This window comes from Polypterus senegalus, chromosome 16, assembly GCF_016835505.1.
Source record: "Polypterus senegalus isolate Bchr_013 chromosome 16, ASM1683550v1, whole genome shotgun sequence".
Lineage (NCBI taxonomy): Eukaryota > Metazoa > Chordata > Cladistia > Polypteriformes > Polypteridae > Polypterus > Polypterus senegalus.
Genome location: NC_053169.1, coordinates 27146105 through 27169176, shown reverse-complemented (window position 1 = coordinate 27169176; position 23072 = coordinate 27146105). Strand labels below are relative to the sequence as shown.

General features: G+C 42.5%; 1 protein-coding gene across 3 annotated transcripts in view; it reads right to left on the bottom strand.

Annotated features, from left to right (window-relative positions):
* Positions 1–23072, bottom strand: part of ryr2a (ryanodine receptor 2a (cardiac)) — a 612010-nt gene that overhangs the window by 508823 nt on the left and 80115 nt on the right. The gene's annotated exons all lie outside the window — the stretch shown is intronic.

Sequence of the window (23072 nt, the reverse complement as noted above, 5' to 3'; positions counted from 1 at the left end):
GGCAGGATCTCGCTCCCAACCCTGAGAGGGCACTCCACTCTTTTCCAGCTGAGGACCATGGTCTCGGATTTGGAGGTGCTGATTCCCATCCCAGCCGCTTCACACTCAGCCGCAAAGAAAGCAGAAAGAGCTGGAGATCACGGCCTGATGAAGCAAACAGGACAACATCATCTGCAAAAAGCAGTGACCAAATCCTGAGTCCACCAAACCGGACCCCCTCAACGCCCTGGCTGCGCCTAGAAATTCCATCCATAAAAGTTAGGAACAGAATCGGTGACATAGGGCAGCCCTGGCGGAGTCCAACACTTACTGGAAACGGGTTCGACTTACTGCTGGCAATGTGGACCAAGCTCTGACACCGATCATACAGGGACCAAACAGCTCTTATCAGGGGGTCCGGTACCCCATACTCCCGGAGCACCCCCCACAGGATTCCCAGAGGGACACGGTCGAACGCCTTTTCCAAGTCCACAAGACACATGTAGACTGGTTGGGCAAACTCCCATGCACCCTCCAGGACCCTGCTAAGGGTGAAGAGCTGGTCCACTGTTCCGCGACCAGGACGAAAACCACACTGTTCCTCCTGAATCCGAGGTTCGACTATCCGACAGACGCTCCTCTCCAGGACCCCTGAATAGACTTTTCCAGGGAGGCTGAGGAGTGTGATCCCTCTGTAGTTGCATCCACAATATTTTTATAAAAATGAATACAAAGCGTCATATTACAACATTGTGTTATTATATTTCCCTATTTGGATGACGCCTTTATTTAAGGTGACCCACAACATTTGTGATACAATTGATTAGATTTCTTTATTTTTTCCAATTGGAGACCACAAGCAGGTGAAGTGACTTGCTCAGGTCCCTCAGTGTCAATAGTAGGATATGAACCTGTACCCTCAGGGCTTGAGGACCAAAGCCTTAACAATGACAACCACACTGCCCACCAAACACACATCCATTTGAAGTTTAAGGACATGTTTAATAAAGATAGCAGTCATGGATATGGACAGCCGACCTAACTGTAATGTTAGAAAAACTTTGCTAAAAACTTGCCATTCAGCCCATCAAGCTCACCAAACCTACTCATCTGTTCTCGCCTCAATAACATGAAGTTGACTTTTGAAGGTCCCCCCTCAGTCTCTACCACACTGCCTGGTCACACTTCTACATCTGTGTGACGTCTAACCTTGACAACCTTCTACCTGTGTCCCCGTGTCCTCGGTGAAGAAGTAATACCTGGGATCCCCAGCACTCATTCCCATCTGTTACCTCTTACTCTAACTTCACAGCACGTGTCACTGGTTGATCTAAGATGTGAGAACCTCCCATTTTGTTAGTGAAGTTCGGGTTTCACCTGCAGACCAGTTTATCACTTCATGAGACATCACAATAACTCCATGTCACTGAAATTAATGAAATACGGGACTGACAGATTTTGACAATTGGATGGACTACTCTGCATGTGCCGACTTCACAGTCTGAGAGGATTCTGACATGTTTTGGAGTGCAAAACTACTCAACTGAGAAGGAACATAATCTATTTTGATCAGCGGATAATTGATCAAATTATAGACAACTTAGCGTATGCACTAAAGCAAAAATGGATGAGAAACATAATTCTGTGGTATGTAAGTAATTACATGTTGTGGAGAAATTCACATGGTGCTTTGACAACTTAAAGTGTCATTAGAGAACTGGGCCAAAGAAAATTGAGAAAAACCCTAATATGGACACACCACTTATTCCCAGACCTCCTTCAAGAAATCATGAGATTGGGCAATAGCCTTCTACCTCTCGTAAAAACTGCACACTTCTGTAGTTTCAGGAATCCTTACCTCTGCGTAATCAATACTTACCAGCAGCCATCCAGTTCTTAACTCGTTGTTCTGATAGATAGATAGATAGATAGATAGATAGATAGATAGATAGATAGATAGATAGATAGATAGATAGATATGAAAGGTACTATATGATAGATAGATAGACAGATAGACAGACAGACAGATAGATAGATAGATAGATAGATAGATAGATAGATAGATAGATGTGAAAGGCACTATATAACAGACAGACAGATAGATAGATAGATAGATAGATAGATAGATAGATAGATAGATAGATAGATAGATAGATAGATAGATAGATAGATCTTTAATTGCCCTATAATAGCTTGCAGTATGAGGTACAAAGAAGCTTGGATGTGACGACAGTCCACCACTGGGCACACTTGCTTACATACTCCCACACTAAACCAGTTTAGAGTCATCTGTGGACCTAACACACAAAGCTCTGAGTTGTGGAAGAAAGCTCAGAGTGAATGTGCAAACTCCTCACAGAAGGCTAAAAACAGAACCAGCATCAAGAGCCAAGAAGCAAGCCGTCCTAAACAAAATGACTGTGGAATAAAAAGCTTCTGTGTTACTCTGCCTGAAGCTGCATGACTCATCAGAACACTGCTGCCTCCGTTGCTGTTGTTTCTCTTTCACACTTCGTCTCTCAGTTTCTCTCTGTGGATTGGGAACAACAGCCAGAAGAGTAGTGCATTTAGAGTGCAGTCACACAGAAAATTACAACTAGTGGGTAATGTGAGAGTCTGAGAAAGTGAAGACAGAAGCACAGTTCAGGCGGCCCTGACCTCATAAACACCAAGAACGCTGTACAATGTCAAAGATCTGTAAGACCGACGGTGATTTGATTCCATCCATCTATGCATTTTCAAATCCTTGGAGGTCACACTAGGCATGATGCTGGAACCAGTCCTGGTCTGGACACCAGTCAGGGCACATTTTTCACCTACACTTTGTCACAACAAGGATAAACAGACCTGACCTGCCATTCATTGTAATCTGAACAAAAACTGGAGAGAACAGGCAAAGAAAAAACATCCAAAGTATATTGAGATGTTTGCCAACCTGGAAATCAAGTCTAAGTCTCTAAACATTCATCCATACATTATTAACCCGGTTTGGAATTGTGATGGCCACAGCCATCCCTGGCAGGACATGGCACAGACCCTCTAAAGAGTATTTGGATACCACAGTCTTGCAACTGAAAAACTCAGAAGCAGCAATCACCACAACTCTAAATTAATTAAAATTACATTAAAAAAGAAAAACCGGGAGTGGTCTCCCCTCGACTTTCTCGTATACTCAGATATGGGGGATGGATATTTGAGGAGTAAACTGTAAGACAATGATTATATTTTTATATTATGTACATTAAAGAACCATCAACCACAAATCAAATCAAATTAATAACATACCAAACAATTATTATAAAAGTAAAGTTGAATAAATTGGACTCTGCAGCTGCATAAATAAAAGGTAAAGTACCACTTAACGGTTAACGGAAATAGGCCAAAAGTTGATAGAAATCTACGTTTTGTACCAAATACTTGTAAGCAAAATTTGGTTGACCTAAGTGAAAGCGTACTCAAGTTATCGAGTTTACACACACACAGACACACGGACATAACTCCAAAAATAGCATTTTCAAACACATTAAAATCTCGATATCGAATCTTTGGACAATTACAGTACTTTCCCTACACTTCATATACGAGAAAGTAAAAATGAGAAGCACATTTACATGGTGACATACTTACTGTAATCAAATAACCAAAGCGCCTGGTGAATGAGGTCCTCCCACAACTATGACCTTTCGCTTGGAGACTTCAGATGTGGGGACATTGCTGGTTTACTAATGTAAGATCCATCTCTGTGATCTCGGTTCAGACGCAACTGGCTGCAGTTCATCCACAAGCACACAACCGTTGAACCAACTCCATGGGCGGTGGCAGAATTTAAACAATAAATGGGATCGGAGGTCAGATTGGGGTTTTATGAACAGTCAATGTCAATACTGGGAAATCAACAGTCTAATAAACAAGCTGATGAAGTGAAACTTAAATCGTAAAAAAGAAGATATGAGGGGAGTCGAAAACCAAAATAATTTCACATAGAGAAAGATAAAACATAACACCAAAGACGTAGCCAATTCATAAAAGAATTGATTACCAGAAATTGGATTATTTTTGTTTCATCCACAAACTCGGACAAACCTGTAAGTACAAGAAGCTGACATTTGCAGTATACCCTTGACCAATCCAGGTCGTTGGACGTGTGGTGGGTGGCCATGCTCCCAACCTCTCTCTTGACCAGGTTGTGTCATATGCCACACACTTCCACACTTTCTTGGTAATCAGAGCACACAGGACGCACAAAATAGGAGTGCACACATTAAAAACAAAGTGACATCACTGCAAAACACTTCTACTTTTAAGGAGTACTAAGAACATATCTGAACAAAAAATTAAAGAACCCATTGTGTTCCTTGGCCTCCCAAACCTCGCGATATTTTGATCATTTTAAACGCCAAGGAACAACTGTTAAAAAGTAAAAGTAAAGTAACACAGATCATGGCATCCTTATCTTGTTGGTCTTTCTCACTTATGTGCTGGTGTAGTGAAGAACTGAAAAATGAAGCTATTTGGGTCAGGGGATGAAGAAAAGAAGAGCATTTGGAGAATACAAGCTGAGGACAGGCAACTGTGTTGTCCAAACTCAGACACCAGGAAGTGAGCAGCACTGAACTGTTGACCTGATGACATCACAGGTCATGATGTCTGGGCACCCCATGGTGACAACCACCCTAGCAACCGTAAACAAAAGAAACCAGAAAAAGACGTAAACCACAATCAACATTACCAAAAAATGAATCTCACGGGACTTTCAAGTGAAGAAATTAAGTCTGCAGTGTTTAAAGCTTGTAATCAGTGGTGAGAAGTTAAGCAAAATGGCACCTTAATCTTTCTAGTTAGCCAATAAAAGGTGTCATTTTGCTTAACTTCTCACCACATCCATAATGGCAAACATGGTACAACACCCCAGTACTATAAGCCTCTAATCAGAAAAAGATAATTTGACAATGCGACATAACAAAGACAGAAAAACTTCAACTCGTGACAAACTTGTTGCACTTTCTATCCCTAGGGACAGTTCTTCTAATTAAGTGACTTTTCTTTGTTACATAAGTAGCGATGAGAAAATCCTGATGAATTCACTTTTCAGCAAAAGTTTCCGAATTTCACCGAACTCAGCGGTATGTATTGAAGTCAGTGGGGAAAGAGAAACTAATCCAGCTCTGAGTGGACTACAATGGTGTAATGGTCTTCTAAGTGTCCTTGAGGGCTATGGAAATGTCTGCCAGCTTTGCAGGAATGATTATTGCGACCACAAATGTGACCTGAGCTGTGAGGCAGCAGTGCTAAGCTCTGTGCCACTGTGCCTCCCTGAGATTAAATTAATAGAATTAAATATCAGAACAGTAAAAATTTCTTACAGACAGTGGCAGAGCAGAAAGTTCAAACCAACAAAAAAGTCTTCAGGTGATTTGCCAAACTCAATGGTGCAAGCAAGGTGGAAGTATGAATTCACCAAGGCTTCAGCAGCGGGTACTCACCTCTCTTGACCCAAAAATGTGTTTTTTTCGCTGAGGCTTTGCTCTTCCACCGCCACTGCTATTAAGTAAGCGTAACACTAAAAGTAAGGCCCTTAACCTGCAATTGCTCCGTCCTGGGTATGACGTTAATCTGCATCAAGTCCTGCAAGCAGGCCCTCCATCTTGCAGGGGTTGGTGGCAGGATTGGCACTCCAGACACTGTAAAAAAAACCAAACCTCCCACAGTTCAGTGCGGTGCTGAGTGTCACCCGCTGCACTCGGATCTCAATCCGGGTGGTTTGTTGTGTGGTGGGTGCGGCATACTACCAAAACAACAACACTAAAGCTTAACGTGAATTCTTCACTCCTTCCTGTCTGCGCCAAATGCACAGCATTCTGGGTAATACTATTAAAGAAGTAGACTCCCGTATTACACGTTGGTCATGCGCCTTTTGTGTTTATGTATCTTCACAGATTTTCCGGTCATTTTTAGCCCACTGCTAGGTTCAGCGTTATATATTGGTGGTGGGGTAGTTAGAACATTAGAACAATCGAGACGAGAACAGGCCATTCAGCCCAACAAAGCTCGCCAGTCCTATCCACTTATTTCTTCCAAAAAAAACCATCAAGTCGAGTTTTTTACTGTCCACCACACTACTTGGTAGCTTATTCCAAGTGTCTATCATTCTTTGTGTAAAGAAAACATCCGTTGTGATGTGAAACTTTGCATACAAGTTGATAAAAATTTTGTATGTCTTTATTTGTAACATAGGCAAAGCAATGTAATATTAGTGTTACATTAGTGAGAAGCATTCATGTTTGCCCCCTAGGACTAAGTCAGGAAAGTGAATTTTACGACAGGGTTGAGGGAAGTGCCTCAAACAAGCTTAGCTAATATTTCTCTGCAGGACTCCCAGTCAACCCACACAGGAAAGCCAGACCGCATACCTGCCAAGCATTACCTTAACATATGGTTTGGGCGGCAGGTGTGAAGGTGTTCTGTCCCCCCATTGGTCTGAAGTATGGCAGTTTGGAACTGGCTTGTATCAGAAGCCTTTAACTACCATGACGCCCTATTGGCTGTAGGGGTTGGACAGGAAAATCTATAAATTTGCTCGCTTTACCCCTCTCTCTCTCTCTCTTACTAAACCGATGACTGACCATCTCATACACCATGAAGTGAAAAGGACAACACAATGAAGAGCACAGCTCGGCAGCCATACTGAGACAGGCCTGTTCTGAAGAAACCTGACCACAAATGATGCCTTAACTAGAGACATTTAAAGTAACTAACAGGTCTGTGTGCCACCTGAAACTACACATCACCATTTTTCAGGTTGTATGGTTGCCAATATTTAAATGTACTTTGCTTATTGTCATTATTTATAGTTTATACATTGTTTAAAAAGTAACTTAACTCCTGCTTGTCTTTTACTACACCTAATTGTCTGAGGTTATAAATGTAGAAGGTAGGTTGGGGAGAAGTTATATACAACACCTTATAAACAGTGGTAAGTCTGGGAGATTTGAGGCATTCTGACAAAGGCTACATATTAATAATGCAGAAGGGGAAAGTAGAGCAATATATTATAAAAATATATTATAATAGTATAATATATTACACTACCAAGACAAAACAACATCCTAACGTTTGTGCAAAATCTACCCTTAACAAGTTATCAACTGTGTCCACGTGTTCTTGATGAACTCATTTTAAAATAACAGTGTTGATCCACTGGACTAATTCCCTTCATATTTTTAAACACTTCAATGTGGCCTCCTCTTTATCTTTGTTTTCTATGTTAACGAGTTTTGTTTTATTTTAATTCTTACTTTGTCTTTTTTTCTCTTTTCTTCATCACGTAAAGCACTTTGAGCTACATTATTTGTATGAAAATGTGCTATAGAAATAAATGTTGTTGTTGTTGTTAATCTTCTGCTTATTTGGCTGTCCCTTCCAACATTGGCTGTGACAGCTCTGTGACATCATGCTGGCCTCACAAAGTATCATGGGGCGCTGGGAAATAAAAGTTTGTCTAAGCCAGCCGCACAGCGAACTTCCAGGAAAATACTAAGATCACCGGCAAACCAGGAATATTCGTTGCAAAAAATGCTTTGGCGAATTTAGTCAATGTACCGTATTTTAGAATTCACAGTTATGGATTCTAGCTTACTGTTTTGAGTTTTTACTTTTTCATGAATGAAGAAATACCAGAGTTCTAAATTTCATTATTTTTTTTAAGAGTATGGATTTTCTTTTGGTTACAACTCTCTTCTCCTGCAGCCAGCTTTATTTATTTTGTATTCTTATTTTCTTCCTTTTCATTGTCCCCTCCTCAGATTCTTTGTTAATTCAACATTTTAATTTCCTTCCTTTAGTTCAACACTGTCTAATGTTAATTATTAATCTGATTATTCTTATGGAAAGCTTAATTTTTTTCTTTTTATTGGATTTTTTGCAGGCTCTTGTTTGGTTCTGGCCTTGCCCTCTCATTTTCGATGATGTTGCAGCAGTCAGCGAGCTTCAGACGTCAATTCAGGCCACCGCGACTGCAGCAAATTCTAATTACCTTCCCAATGCAATCACTCTTCTCTTTGTTATTAAAAAATAAATAAAAAAGTCAGCTCAGCGTTTTATGGTGATGAGGCCCTCAAGCAAGTGGCATTTCTTTAAATCTGCCAACCTATATGCATGTATATTTTAGCATTTCTTGCGTGATGCTTCTCTCCTTTTGTTATAACATTAAGTGTTATTTTTTGCTGCATTTAATTTTTCATATTATGTTTGTAATTACTGTATAGTGCACTGGGCTCACAAGTGGGCACACACATAATAAGAATAAATAGGACAGAGAAAACAAATGGCTTTTTCAACACAACAGTGGCATAACAATGTATGGGAAAAAAAGACCCATACCCCTGTGTGCCCATGCAGTGATCTAATCAGCCAATCATGTGGCAGCAGTGCAATGCATACAGTCATGCAGATGCAGGTCAGGAGCTTCCGTTAATGTTCAAATCAAACAGCAGAATGAGGGAACAAATGTGACCTCAGTGATTTTGACTGTGACATGACTGTTGGTGCCAGATGGGCTGGTCTGAGTATTTCTGTAACTGCTGAACTCCAAGGATTTTCACACACATCAGTCTCTGGAGTTTACTCTGAATGGTGTGAGAAACAAAAAACATCCAGAGAGCAGCGGTTCTGCAGACTGATGTGCCTCATTGATGAGAGAGATTTCAGAGGAGAATGGCCTGACAGGTTCAAGATGACAGAAAGGCTGCAGTAACTCAGATAACCACTCGGTACAACTGTGGTGAGCACAGAAGAATCTCAGAATGCACAGCATGTCAAACAAACCCTAGGGAGGGTGGGCTACAACAGCAGGAGACCACGTCGAGTTCCACTCCTGTCTGACAAGAACATAAGGCTGAGGTTGCAGAGGGCACATGCTCACCACAAGTGGACAGCTGAAGACTGGAAAAGCATAGCCTGGTGAGATGAAGACACACAGATGGTGGGGTCACAGTTTGTTGCCAGCGGCACGTATCCAGGAACCAAAACTGCCTTGTGTCACCAGTCCTGGCTGGCGGTGGTGGTGTAACGGTGTGAGGAATGTTTTCATGGCACACTTTGGGCCCATTCATACCAATCAATCATTGCTTGAATGCCACGGCCTATCTGAGTATTGTTGCTCATCACTGGCTGCAGCTCGAAGCGGGGCGCCACCATTGAGAGAGAAGTGGAGAGAGCAAACCAATTGAACAACTTCTTTAACAGGTTTGACCACCCTAACCCACTCTCACCTCGGAGTACTGCATCCTCCAACCATCCTTCTGCTGATACCAGCATAGGTGAGACATCCCCATCCACTATTACAGCAGCACAGGTGAGCAGAGAGCTGAGGAGATTTCGTGCCAGCAAAGCAGTGGGTCCAGATGGAGTATCGCCACGACTGCTAAAGGCCTATGAGCTGGAGCTGGGGAGTCCTCTGCAGTGCATCTTCAACCTGAGCCTGGAACAGGGAAGAGTCCCGAGGCTTTGGAAAACATCTTGTATTACCCCAGTTCCAAAGGTATAACGTCCTAGTGAGCTGACCGACTTCCGGCCTGTTGCTCTGACGTCACATGTGATGAAGACCATGGAGCGGCTGCTGCTTCACCACCTGAGGCCACAGGTCCATCACGCCCTCGACCCTCTGCAGTTCACATACCAGGAGAAGGTGGGAGCGGAGGACGCCATCATCTATATGCTACACCGATCCCTCTCCTACTTGGACAGAGGCAGTGGTGCTGTAAGAATTATGTTTCTGGACTTCTCTAGTGCCTTCAACACCATCCAACCTCTGCTCCTTAGGGACAAGCTGACTGAGATGGGAGTAGACTCATACCTGGTGGCATGGATCGTGGACTATCTTAAAGACAGACCTCAGTATGTGCGTCTCGGGAACTGCTGGTCTGACATTGTGGTCAGCAACACAAGAGCGCCCCAGGGGACTGTACTTTCTCCGGTCCTGTTCAGCCAACATACATCAGACTTCCAATACGACTCGAAGTCCTGCCACGTGCAAATGTTCGCTGATGACACTGTTATAGTGGGCTACATCAGGAGTGGGCAGGAGGAGGAGTACAGGAAGCTAATCAAAGACTTTGTTAAATAGTGGGACTCAAACCACTTACACCTGAACACCAGCAAGACCAAGGAACTGGTGGTGGATTTTAGGAGGCCCAGGCCCCTGATGCACCTCGTGATCATCAGAGGTGACTGTGTGCAGAGGGTACAGACCTATAAATACCTGGGAGTGCAGCTGGATGACAAAATGGACTGGACTGACAATGCTGATGCTCTGTGTAAGAAAGGTCAAAGCAGACTATACTTTCTTAGAACGTTGGCGTCCTTCAACATCTGCAATAAGATGCTGCAGATGTTCTACCAGATGGTTGTGGTGAGTGCCCTCTTCTACGTGGTGGTGAGTTGGGGAGGCAGCATAAAGAAGAAGGACGCCTCACGCCTGGACAAACTGGTGAGAAAGGCAGGCTCTAATGTAGGAATGAAGCTGGACAGTTTGACATCTGTAGCAGAGCGACAGGCACTAAGCAAACTCCTGTCAATCATGGAGAATCCACTGCATCCACTTAACAGGATCATCTCCAGACAGAGGAGCAGCTTCAGCGACAGACTGCTGTCACCGTCCTGCTCCACTGACAGATTGAGGAGATCGTTCCTAACCTACCCTATGCAACTCTTCAATTCCACCCGGGGGAATAAATGCTAACATTATTCAAAGTTATTGTCTGTCTTTACATGCATTTTTATTACTCTTTAATTTAATATTGTTCTTTATCAGTATACTGCTGCTGGGTTATATGAATTTCCCCTTGGGATTAATAAAGTATCTATCTATCTGTCTATCTATCAATCATACGCATCCTTTAATGGTCACAGTTTACCTACATTCTAATTGCTACTTCCAAGTCACAAAGCAAATGTCACGTGAACATGACAAATAGGTCAGTGTTCTTCAGTGGCCTTCACAGTCGCCAGATCAGAATCCAGCTAAACACCTTTGGGTTATGGGAGAATGAATGTGCCGCTGCCAAATGTGCAGAACTTGTGTGAGGCAATCATGTCAGCATGGGCCAAACTCTCAAAGGAATGTTTCCATCATCTTGTGGAATCCATGCCTTGAAGAACTTGAGGCTGTTTTGAGGGCACAAGGAGGCCAGACCCAGTATGAGTTTGGTGCTCCTAATAACTTGCTCCTTAAGTGTAAGTGAATAGTTTAGCAATATACACTTACTGTTCCACCATTCCTCATAGAAAACACCCATTTAAGTGTAGCTGAAGTACACCAACTATCAGGGACTTCACCTGGTCTCTCCAGCGATAAAACACTAATGTTTAGAGGGGCACAGAAAATAAAACACGGTGCTTGGACGGTGGCATTGCTCTAGCCCTGTGTGCCTTTGTACCCTCTGCACCAGCCACCATTTTGAAGTCCTCTGTGTTCTTTTGTGTGCTCGACCCATTTTTGGATTCTGCTCTTGTCTTGTGCTTTCTGAAGAACGTTTGCACAATCTGTGTGTGACCATCTGCCCATTCTTTGGATCAAAGAGTTGCTAATGAGCAGTCTTGTTTCACTTCTTCACTGCGCCCCTTTTGAAGTTTTCTTGACTGCGTGGCATTTTACAGGGCAGCATACCATGCTGCAGTCCTCCTCACTTTCACACACCCTTAGATTTGCAAACAAACAGCCTGCCTTAGAGAGCTTGGACCATTTATCATGAGCGACGCGATCTGCTCATAAAGAGCACCAAGTAGGTCACAAGACTTTGACAAGTGAAGCAGAGATCTAAATTTAGGACACTTTAGGAAGAACCATCTGCACAGTGCAGGGGTCAATTCATTAATATCTGCCAAATCAGCAGCCCAAACCAATGAGCTCAAAGGTGAAAACAAACCCCAGAAGTGTAAAAGCCTTAAAAAAACTGCCAGATGAACAGTTGTTGATGAGCTAACAAACGGTCCAACACAACGTTCAGATGGTGGTGGCGCATGCAGCTCGATCTTAAATGAGATGGCCACAAAAAAAAGTGACAGCAAAGACATACAGCCACACCACCAGTGACACAGCAGGGTGCAACTGATGTGTTCACATCTACCTACACGAACTGGCCTTTGGGGGAAATCGAAAAACCGTCAATAGGTGCGAAAAGACCATCAATTTCTTTGGTTCATGGACACATCATGGTGGCACCTGACCTGAAAACAGGGGGCTTAAGACCCTTGTCTTGTTCAGCAGGCTGCCAAATAAACACCTAATCCGGTACAAAAGCAATCAAACAGTATTGAATGGCAAATCACTTGATCATGGGTGCATCCCTGCAGTCATTTAGTCATTTCTGACCCCAAAACCCTTCTTAATGCAATGTAGGCGATTGGGAATTACTGAGGAGTGTTAGAAAGTACCTTGAAGAACACACACACGGACACTGAGAGAAGGTACAAGTGCCATTCCAGGTATGATTTCTACACTGTTGGGGTATTTAGTAGGAAGTTCACATACACTGTATTGTCAAAAGTATTGAGACCCCCCTCCAAATCATTAAATTCAGGTGTTCCAATCACTTCCATGACCACAGGTGTGTAAAATCGAGCACCAAGGCATGCAGACGGCTTCTACAAACATTTGTGAAATAATGGGTCGCACTCAGGGGCTCAGTGAATTCAAGTGTGCTACTATGATGGGATGCCATCTGTGCAATAAGTCCATTCGTGAAATTTCCTCGCTACTAAATATTCCACGGTCAACTGTTAGTGGTGATATAACAAAGTGGAAGCAAATGGGAACAACACCAACTGAGCCACAAAGTGGTAGGCCATGTAAAACCACAGAGCAAGGACAGCACATGCTGAGGTGTGCAGAAGTCGCCAACTTTCTGCAGAGTCCATAGCTACAGCCCTCCAGATTAGCCCAAGAACAGTGTGTAGAGAGCTTCATGGAGTGGGATTCCATGGCTGAGCAGTGGCATCCAAAACTTACATTTCCAAGTGCAAAGCAAACCAGTAGACTCTAGAGCAGTGGAGACGTGTCTACTGGAGATGGGCGAGTCTGCGTTTGTCGGCTGCCAGGAGAATTGCACTTGCCTGACTGCACTGTGCCAAGTGTAAAGTTTGGTGGAGTGGAGGGATAATGGTGGGAGGTTGTTTTTCAGGGGTCGAGCTTGGACTCCTTAGTTCCAGTGACAGGAAGCCTTAACACTTCAGCATACAAAGCCATTTTGGAGAATTTCATGCTCCCAACTTTGTGGGAATGGCCCCTTCCGGTTCCAACATGACTGCTCACCAGTGCACAAAACAAGGTCTATAAAGAAATGGATGAGCGAGTTTAGTGGCCTGCACAAAGCCCTGACCTCAACCCGATAGAACACCTCTGGGATGAATTCGAGTGGAGACTGCGAGCGAGCCAGGCCTTCTCGTCCAACATCGGTGCCTGACCTCACAAATGTTCTCCTGGTCACAAATTCCCATAAACACACACTCTCCAGAAGCCTTCCCAGAAGAGCTGAAGCTGTTAAAGCTGCAAAGGGTGGATCATCTCCATATTAAAGAATATGTATTAAGAATGGGACGTCATTAAAGTTCATGTGTGTGTAAAGGCAGGCATCCCAATACTTTTGGCAATATAGTGTATGTTTTGTCCTGTTTTTCCCTGGTTTATTTGATTTAAATTAATATTTTTAGTTTTACATAACACCTTTTCATGTATTTTTATAGCTGCTGTGACTTGTTTCCTTAAGGATGGTGTGGGATGGCAGCCATGAGATCCCTACATTCATCCTGTTGCGACATCATCTTCAATTGTCTATATTGTGATTGTTGCCACACAAGCTGTTGGACAAACTCTAGGAATCATGCAAATAAATATCTAGTGTGCCTTGTTCTCCATTAAAGGCTCTTTGCTACAAACCCCTCTGTTATCAGAATCAAATATCTTTATTGTCATTGTAACAAATACAACAGAATTAGGTGCTGTCCCTGCATGATTTTTGATTAACATTTAGGCTCTGTCACTTTGGTTATTTGGATTTAGATGCTCCTGTCTTCAGACTAGGTTGCTCATGTCCGCCTTCTGATCATCCTGTCTACTAAACCTACGTAGGAAGAAAAAATGTTAGATTTGAATACACAATAGGAGGTCAGAAAATCAAAAGCACACTTTATGTGAAGGATTTAGGAATCTCAGTGGACTTGACGCTGTCAACTGTCAGACCGTGTTCAGAAGCCATTAAGCAGGCTAACAGAGTGTGAGGCTATATAGTGCCTTGATATGTTGAGTACAAGTCCAAGGAGGGTCTGCTCAGGCTTTATAACACACTGGTGAGGTCTCATCTGGAGTACTGGGTGCTGTTTTGGTCTTCAATGTATACAACAGACATATCAGAGCTGGAAAAGAGCAACCAGGCTGACTCTGGGGCTACAGAGGATGAGTTATGAAGAAAGATTAAAAGAGCTGAGCCTTTACAGTTTAAGCAAAAGAAGATAAAAAGGAGACAGGACTGAAGTGGTTAAAAGTGGCATTGGATTGAGGCGGTGACTTGGATTCATTGAGTTTATCAAGAATATGAGTATACAGTTGGAAACTTGTTGAGGGTAAATTTTGCACAAACGTTAGGAAGTTTTTCGTTACTCAGATATCCACAGACACTTGGAATGAGTGACTGGGCAGTGTGGTGGTCAGTGGGACTTTAGGGACTTTTAAAATCCAACTTGATGTTATCCATCCATCCATCCATTATCCAACCTCGACATCTTTTCTCGTTAAAACTGATTTTTCACTTAAACTGGCACTTTAGTCTTCAATCTGCCTCAAGAATGATTTAAGATATGAAGATGTAGGAGAGGTGACGGCGAAGATGGTAGGGAGGAGAATGGCGCATGTGCAAGGCCGCCCTGCTGGCTGCTGCCGAGAGTTTATTCTACCAACCATCCATTATCCAACCCACTATATGCTAACTACAGGGTCACGGGGGTCTGCTGGAGCCAATCCCAGCTAACACAGGGCGCAAGGCAGGAAACAAACCCCGGGCAGAGCACTAGCCCACCACAGAACTTGATGTTATTTTAAAAGAATTAAGTGGATAGGACGGGTGAGCTTTGTTGGGCTGAATGACCCGTTCTCATCTAGAATGTGCCAATGTTCTAAACTGAGGCCGTTTCCTGCATGGAGTGCAATACCAGGCAGGGATTCCAAGCCAGGCTCCTGTGCTTGACACACATTTTAAGTTTTGCCTTTTCTTGTTTTGTCCTCCCAGCCATTGATGGACTATAAGCTCCTTGTGCATTACACATTTTGATTGTTTTTTTTTAAACCGCTCTGTGTTCTTTGTTGAAAGACACTATATAATGTGAGGGTAATTGCCTCAATGATTGGTCTGAAGTGATAAGGCACATAAAGTCGAAATATTAATTTATCTGAAGGAAAAGGCAGAATGAATTTGTCCGCTTGTCTTGTCTTCCTCGTAAAAAGCCACTGACAGACTACCTGATGCATTAAGAGAACATGGAAGGCGTCGCTCTGCTTAATTTTGTTCTAATTGAATTGACCTTAATATTGCACAATTGTTTGCAGGGTTGCTTTTAGCAGTCGGAGATACAGATGCGGAATTCCACATGCTGACTTGTGATCCCTCAGGAGCTGACTTTACTTTCAATAATTAAAATATTTCTCTCCAGACTCATGCAATTAAAACTTAGCCATGGACAAAAGAAAAAAAAATTGTGGTACTCGACCAAACCTCCGCTGCAGAAGGCTTTACAGATAAAGGGCGAAACAAAGGCAGGGCTGCTGTCTCAATTCAACTCATATGTGTTCCATTTTAAAGAATCCATAGAGCAGCTGAATATCAGCAAAGTGAGAAGTTTAAGATGCCCTATGAATGGAGAGCATCCCCTAAATGTCAATTAAAACACCAACGAAAGGGTCAAAGAGTTATTAAAAAATGTGGGCTAGTGTTTCCTTACAAAAACAAAAGGATAAAATGGAGAGCACGTCCCAGACAACAACGATACAGTCAGAGAGATATTAAAAAGGGAGGAATGATTACAGGGAGAACACCAAGTAAAAAAATAAAAGACCCAACTGGCTTTTCCATTCAGTCCTTTGGTTCTGAGTATTAGATGGAGGGGCTTTCATATTCCCCACCTCCCCAAAATACATCAGCCCATCAGAGTTGGGACACCGCCTGGCCAGGCCGCTCTCACACGTCACTAGATGAGAGGATCCCGAATTAGTTCAGTTGAGGTCATGGTACCCACTTACAGGTGAACTTCACCACAGTGTTGTGTTTCGGAGTCTCAGACATGGCCAAAGGGCTATGAGCCACAAAGTAGGCCAGAACCTTCAGCAGCCTGTCCAAAAGAGGCTCACCACAAGTCAGTGATCTGACGAAAAAGTCAGTTAGTCCAGAAAAAAAGTGATGAGCGAGGCTAAAGGGAATTAACACAGTCACAAAGCAACAAAAGACTCAAAAGTGGAGAAAGAGTCATCAAAACCAAACTGTAAACCAAGACATAACTGTGTGGAAGTGAAGTCCAAGGAGGTTATGCTGAAGCTTTATAACACACTGGTGAGGCCTCATCTGGAGTCCTGTGTGCAGTTTTGGTCTTCAAGCTACTGTATAAAATGAACATAGCAGAGCTGGAAATGTCCAATGAAGAGCAACCAGGCTGACTCTGGGGCTACAGAGGATGAGCTATGAAGAAAGATTAAAAGAGCTGAGCCTTTACAGTTTAAGCAAAAGAAGATAAATAGGAGACAGGATTAAAGTGTTTAAAATTATGAAGGGAATTAGTCCAGTGGATCGAGACTTATTTTATGTTTCAATAACCAGTAACACGAATATCAATGGAAATAAGCTGCTAAGTTTGGTCCAATTTTGGATAAAAGTGGAGAACCTGTGGGGATTCTTTACACCAGCACACCCATGGCATCATTCATGGAAGAATCAATTTAAACAGATTGTTACTTTCATGGGAATTGTTACATATGCATAATACACCTATTTTACATTACAGTGAGTACTTAACCACAGTAAAAAAAATAGTAAAACGTAATAAATTGAAAGAAAATTGTTTCATGTTGTGTTCCGTTATACGTTTTCGTTCTGTTTGGTTTTGAAATTAACACGCAAATACTTTTTAAATTTACACTTTTACTGTAAAACTTCAGTTAAAACAATATTTGGAATTAACTTTATGTCAATATCGCTTTGAATTTTGATTCCATGTTTGGACTTTCATCGTGACAACGCAACGTGTAACTGCCATGAGTGAATAACGTTTCTTTCTCTCTAATAAATAAACTGACTTTTTTGAGTGTTTGTCCCTGTGATTTGTTAATTGTCATAGCAAAAGCTATTCTAAAGGGAAACTGTAAAAGTGTTTAATACAAATGGCATATCAAGATCTCCTTTGGTATCTAATGTTTTCCGCGGAAGATGTACTACATTACCTTAATTGGCGCCTTTTAAAATTTTACACGTCAGAATTGTTCGGCCAATTTTGAATACAACTAATCTTGTCCTATTTCATAGCCCATCACTCATACATAAATTACACAATAACATTACGATACATCCTTCTTTGAACAGTAGTTCAGCCGGTGGAAGACCGGACAGTGTTAATGGTTGTAGATATTCTGCGGGATATTTTAAGATGATGTTTTCATCTTCCACACAAACATCAAACTGTTAAAACATAGTCTATTGATACACAATTAACCAATTTGCTGTGTAACCATTTGGCTTCATCGCTCCTCGGTGCTAGGATTGACCGTGTACTCATTTCTTCTGTTGATAAACCTTCGGGATGAAATTCTTCATTAAGATTTGGACATAATAAGTCTTCTTTAATTGGGAACTTAAAGTAAAGGAAAATGTAACAATTTATAAAAGCTGAGAGTGCAGGAACTGTGTCTGACAAAGGCATTCACACGAATGAGAGGTGAGAGGGCCGTGGGTGTGGGCCGTTAAATAAATAGTTGAGAGGAGGGCGGGACTTGAAAAAATCTCTTGACAATAGTCTTGTCTCACGGGACTTGAAAAATATCTTGGAAATAGTCTCGTCTCGTCTCAGAGAGATATACACACCACGTAAAAAAATTCTGGTTATAACACAACACCCTGAGCCTAGAGGCATCTTTAAAGGAATGGATTGAAATCTGTTGGTGAACCCGATATGGGGCCTTAATGAGAAATATGGGAGCGGCAGAAAGATTTTCAATTCTGACTACTCTCACTATGATGGGACACAGTGAGTCAGACTTTATAATACAGTGAATGCCCACGCATTCACGGCACCTACTTAATCTAATTCAAGGTAGAAGGGAGGTGAGCATTTGCCTACAGTAAAACGTGCATTACAGGGCACCCTCAACCACTGTGGGACAGTTTAAAGTCATCAGTTGAGTTATCACACAAGCATTTAGGACATAGATAGAAAACTGGACTACCAGGAGAAAAACCTAGCGAGACACAAGAAGAATGTGCAAACTTCACAAAGACCAGGCTGGGATTTGAACCCAGGACTCTGGAGGTGAAAGGCAATGATTAGAATCACTGTGCCAAAACCTCTGCTCCAAACTCTGTCCATAACTAATTGTATGGCCAACTGGGGAAATTATGAGGAACACCTGTACACCCGCGAATCCATGCAATTCTCTAATCAGCCAATTAGGTAGGCAGCAGTGCAAAGCATACAATCATTTAGATGCAGGTCAGGAGGTTCAGTTAATGTTCACAGCAAACACCAAAAAAGATGGGGGAAAAATGTTATCTCGGTGATTTCAACCATGGCATGATTGTTGTTTGAACGATATACTCTTTTGGGTATTTCTATAACTGCTGATCTTCTGGGATTTTCACAAACAACAGCCTCTGGAGTTTACTGAGAATGGCGCTAAAAACTAAAAAAACATCCAGTGAGGCGCTAAGCTATGGAAGGAAACACCTTGCTGATGAGAAATGTCAAGCTGACACAGAAAGACAACTGTAATTCAGATAGTCACTCTGTAAAACTGTGGAGAACAGAAAAATATCTCAGAATGCACAACATGAAGGATGCTGAGGTGGATGGACTACAACATCTGAAGACCATGTCGAGCTCCACTCCAGTCAGCCAAGATCAGAGAGCCGAGGCTCACCAAAACTGGACAGAAGCAAACTGAAAACACATAGCCTGGTCTGATGAAGCTCACAGATTGTAGGGTCTGAATCTGGCACCCACAACAGGACTCCATGCATCCACCCTGCCTGTTGTCTGCTGACGATATCAGTAAATGCTTGAGAATACCAATTAATCATTGCTTGAATGCTATGGCCTATCCGAGTATTGTTGCTGACCATGTGTATCCCTTCATGGCCACAATTTACCCATCTTCTAACACCAACTTCCAGGTTGACAATGCACCATGTCACAAAACAAAAGTCTTCTCCAACTGGCTGTATGAACATGACAATGAGTTGAGAGTTCTTCAGTGGCCCTCCCAGTCGCCGGATCTGAATCCAGTAGAACACATTTAGGATGTGGTGGAATGGGAGTATCACAGCATGAGTGTGCAGCAGACAAATCTGCAGAAATTGTGTGAAGCAGTCATGTCAACATGGACCAGAACCTCAAAGGAATGTTTCTAGCATCTTGTGGAATGCATGCCATGATGAATTGTGGCTGTTTTGAGACAAGAGGAGGCCCTTACCCTGTAGACCCAATAATCTGCCAAGTGAGTATAGCCAAACTAGTGAGGATGGACTGACACAGAACTCTTCAGAAGCAGCTCACGTCTAAAACGTTACCCTTCAGCTGATGTGTTTTGGCTTTTGCATGTTCAGGTTGGCAGTCAACTGAACAACGGGTGCCGCCACATGTCACCCAGGTATCACTCACTGAGGCTCCTTTGCTCTGCCTCACTTGTTTCTGATTTGCTTGACTAATCTCTCAATGGCAGGCAAGTTCGCTTTCCGTCTCCCCTCGTTTCCATTCAGCAATCTGCATGTTTTGCTATTTCCATGAATGGCTCCTGTCAAGCGTTTTGAAAATTGAAAGCAGAGCTGTCAATACAGCAGGAAAAGGGGAAATTGATTTGAAGGTAGTTAAGCGGGCGATGTGAAAGAGTGGCACATTTAGCGTCTCCACTGGCGTACATTCGCATCCGCTGAACAAGTAAGAGCAACTATGGTGCATTTGTCCAAATTTATCACAAATGGTGTGCGATGATTGTGAATAATAAGAGAAGACCAACTTTTTGATTTAATGAATCCATTTGTTTCCCTGACCTGCTTTCCCATTTCAGGCTTGGTGAGCACAGGAAACTATCCATATTAGCAGAGAAACAAATCAATGAACACAGCAGCACTGGCAATTTTGTCATTCTACATGAGTTGTTAGCCATCATTAAATATTGATAAGAATGTCAGCAGTGAAAGCAGTGGCCACTCTATGAACTGGCTGCCTCGGGAGCAGGTGACATGGTGGCACAGAGGTTAGCATAGCTGCATCATAGCTACAAGGCCCTAGGAACACTAATGGTCTGGTACAAAAAAAGCACAATCTTCTTATAATACACTACAGTGGCTGTTTGTTTGTCTGTCCAGGATTTTAAATCACCTGCAGCTCACAAACTGTTTGACCTATTGGACCAGATATTTGGTACACATATACTACATGACCTCTTCTGTCCTGTTTCGGGGTGGTGATTTTAATTACTCTTTTAATTTTATTTTATTTTATTTTATTGTAGAATCAACTCGTGGGCTGCACGCTGGCGCAGTGGTAGCGCTGCTGCCTTGCAGTTAGGAGACCCGGGTTCGCTTCCTGGGTCCTCCCTGTGTGGAGTTTGCATATTCTCCCATGTCTGCGTGGGTTTCCTCTGGATGCTCCGGTTTCCTCCCACAGTCCAAAGACATGCAGGTTAGGTGTATTGGTGATCCTAAATTGTCCCTGGTGTGTGTGTGTGTGTGCCCTGCGGCGGGCTGGCGCCCTACCTGGGGTTTGTTTCCTGCCTTGCGCCCTGTGTTGGCTGGGATTGGCTCCAGCAGACCCCCGTGACCCTGTACTTATGATATAGTGGGTTGGATAATGGATGGATGGTAGAATAAACTCTCGGCAGCAGCCAGCAGGGCGGCCGTGCACATGCGCCATTCTCCTCCCTACCATCTTCGCCGTCACCTCTCCTACATCTTCATATCTTAAATCATTCTTGAGGCAGATTGAAGACTAAAGTGCCAGTTTAAGTGAAAAATTAAGTGAAAAATCAGTTTTAACGAGAAAAGATGTCGACAGAAGATGAAAAAAAGTGGGCCGCTAGGGTGGAGAAAAGAAGAGCTGCTCAGGAAGCAGCAAGCGCATCAACCTCTGAGCAAAGGAATACTAAACGTACAGAGAAAGAGGATGAAAACTACAGTAGGAATACTCAAGTCAAGTGTATTCACTGCACGTTATCGTGTAGTGCGCCGCTACTGGTCATAAGATAAAACATCACAAAAACCCTTAAAAATAACAAAATGAGGTCCTGTTTGTTATCTGTAAGCTCTGATTTACATGTAAATACCTTTTATATGTCCATTCTGTTCATTTTTGATTCTTAGATTATTGTTATTTACAGTATATTAATTTTTCTTTTTATTAATTGCCTAATTATGCATTTTAGGTCAGTTTTGTTTATTCTGCGGTTTCTATATGCTTAAATTGTCCTGCCATGTCCTTTGTGTTTTGTAGACAGTTCCTCAGGAGGCGGGGCCACCTGTCAATTTCTGTTTGTGCTCATTGGATTTGAAATCCCACTGCGGTACATTATGTGCACTTCATGTTAGTGTTTATTATTATTTCTTTGTTTTTTTTGTTTTTTTTTTTTGCTTTTTGACATTTTTAGGGTTTCAACTTTTGAAATATGCATTGGGACTTGGTTACTGTGAATTCACCTTTTAAGCAACTTCTTTTTTGCCCTTTAAAACATTTTGCTGTGTTCGTCTATTTTGTTAACCAAATCTTTTATTTATAAAGATTCTTGATTTGGCCTTTTTGTGATTAAGCTGGAGGTTTACGGCAACCCTCCTCTCCTTATGATGATTTTGCTGTATTTTATATGATATTTACACTGTATAGTATTTTATGTCAGCTTCCCATTTTTTGGCCTGATCCAGCTGAAGCTGTCATATAGTATTTGATGCCTGGCAGGTCTAGTGAGCCTCTACTGGGCAGACCAGTGAAGATCATGGCCTGCTTCCTGGCTGAATTTTGGATGCCTCACCTACGTTGCTTAAAGGAAACTTCAATCAGAACACCCATGGAACATGGAACAGTGGTGCAATGATCAGTGAGGTATTCTCAGATCTCCAGGACACTGGTTTCAAATGCTGTCCTGATTGCTGTTGTGTAGAGTTTGGACATACTCCTGATATCTGTTCGAGGATATTCTTCAGTTACACTCCCATATACCAAAGATGTGTGGGTTGACTGGCGACTCTAAACTTGGCACATAGAAGTGTGTCCGATTGGGTGCTCAGGTTAGTTTGTCCATCGCGTCCGGTGAGTCATGACAGACTCAGCGTTGATATGCAATGTTGTCCTCCCAATGTATAGTGCACAGGGTTGCAGAAGTTTAGAAAAGGAAATGGAGTCCAAAAGTATAAATAAACTAGTCAAGGTCTACTACCAGGACATTGAGCATCTTGAAAACAATCATAGTGCCCAAAACTAAAATCGCAGTTGGGGTTATAGCAAGAGAATCGAAAAACTCAGATACTCATAAAAACTGAGCCGAAGAAAAAACCAAAAGATGTGGTCAAGAAGACAGAAAAGATTTCCTAACCAGGAATCCCAATGATGCACAAAACAGACTTTTTAAACTGATATAACACTAACCTGCACAAACCAGGAAGTGCACAACGCGGACTTTTCACACCATCTCAGTTAATTAATGACGTCACATGTCGCTCACTCCTAGCTGTCCTGTGTGAGTGTACGAGTGCTGGTTTGTGGGGCTGGTGATCCAGCACTGTGTTCAAGGATTAAGGGTGACAGGAACGGGCACTTCAGCACTGTGGTTGTGGTGGCGTGTGTCAGTCTGTGATGCT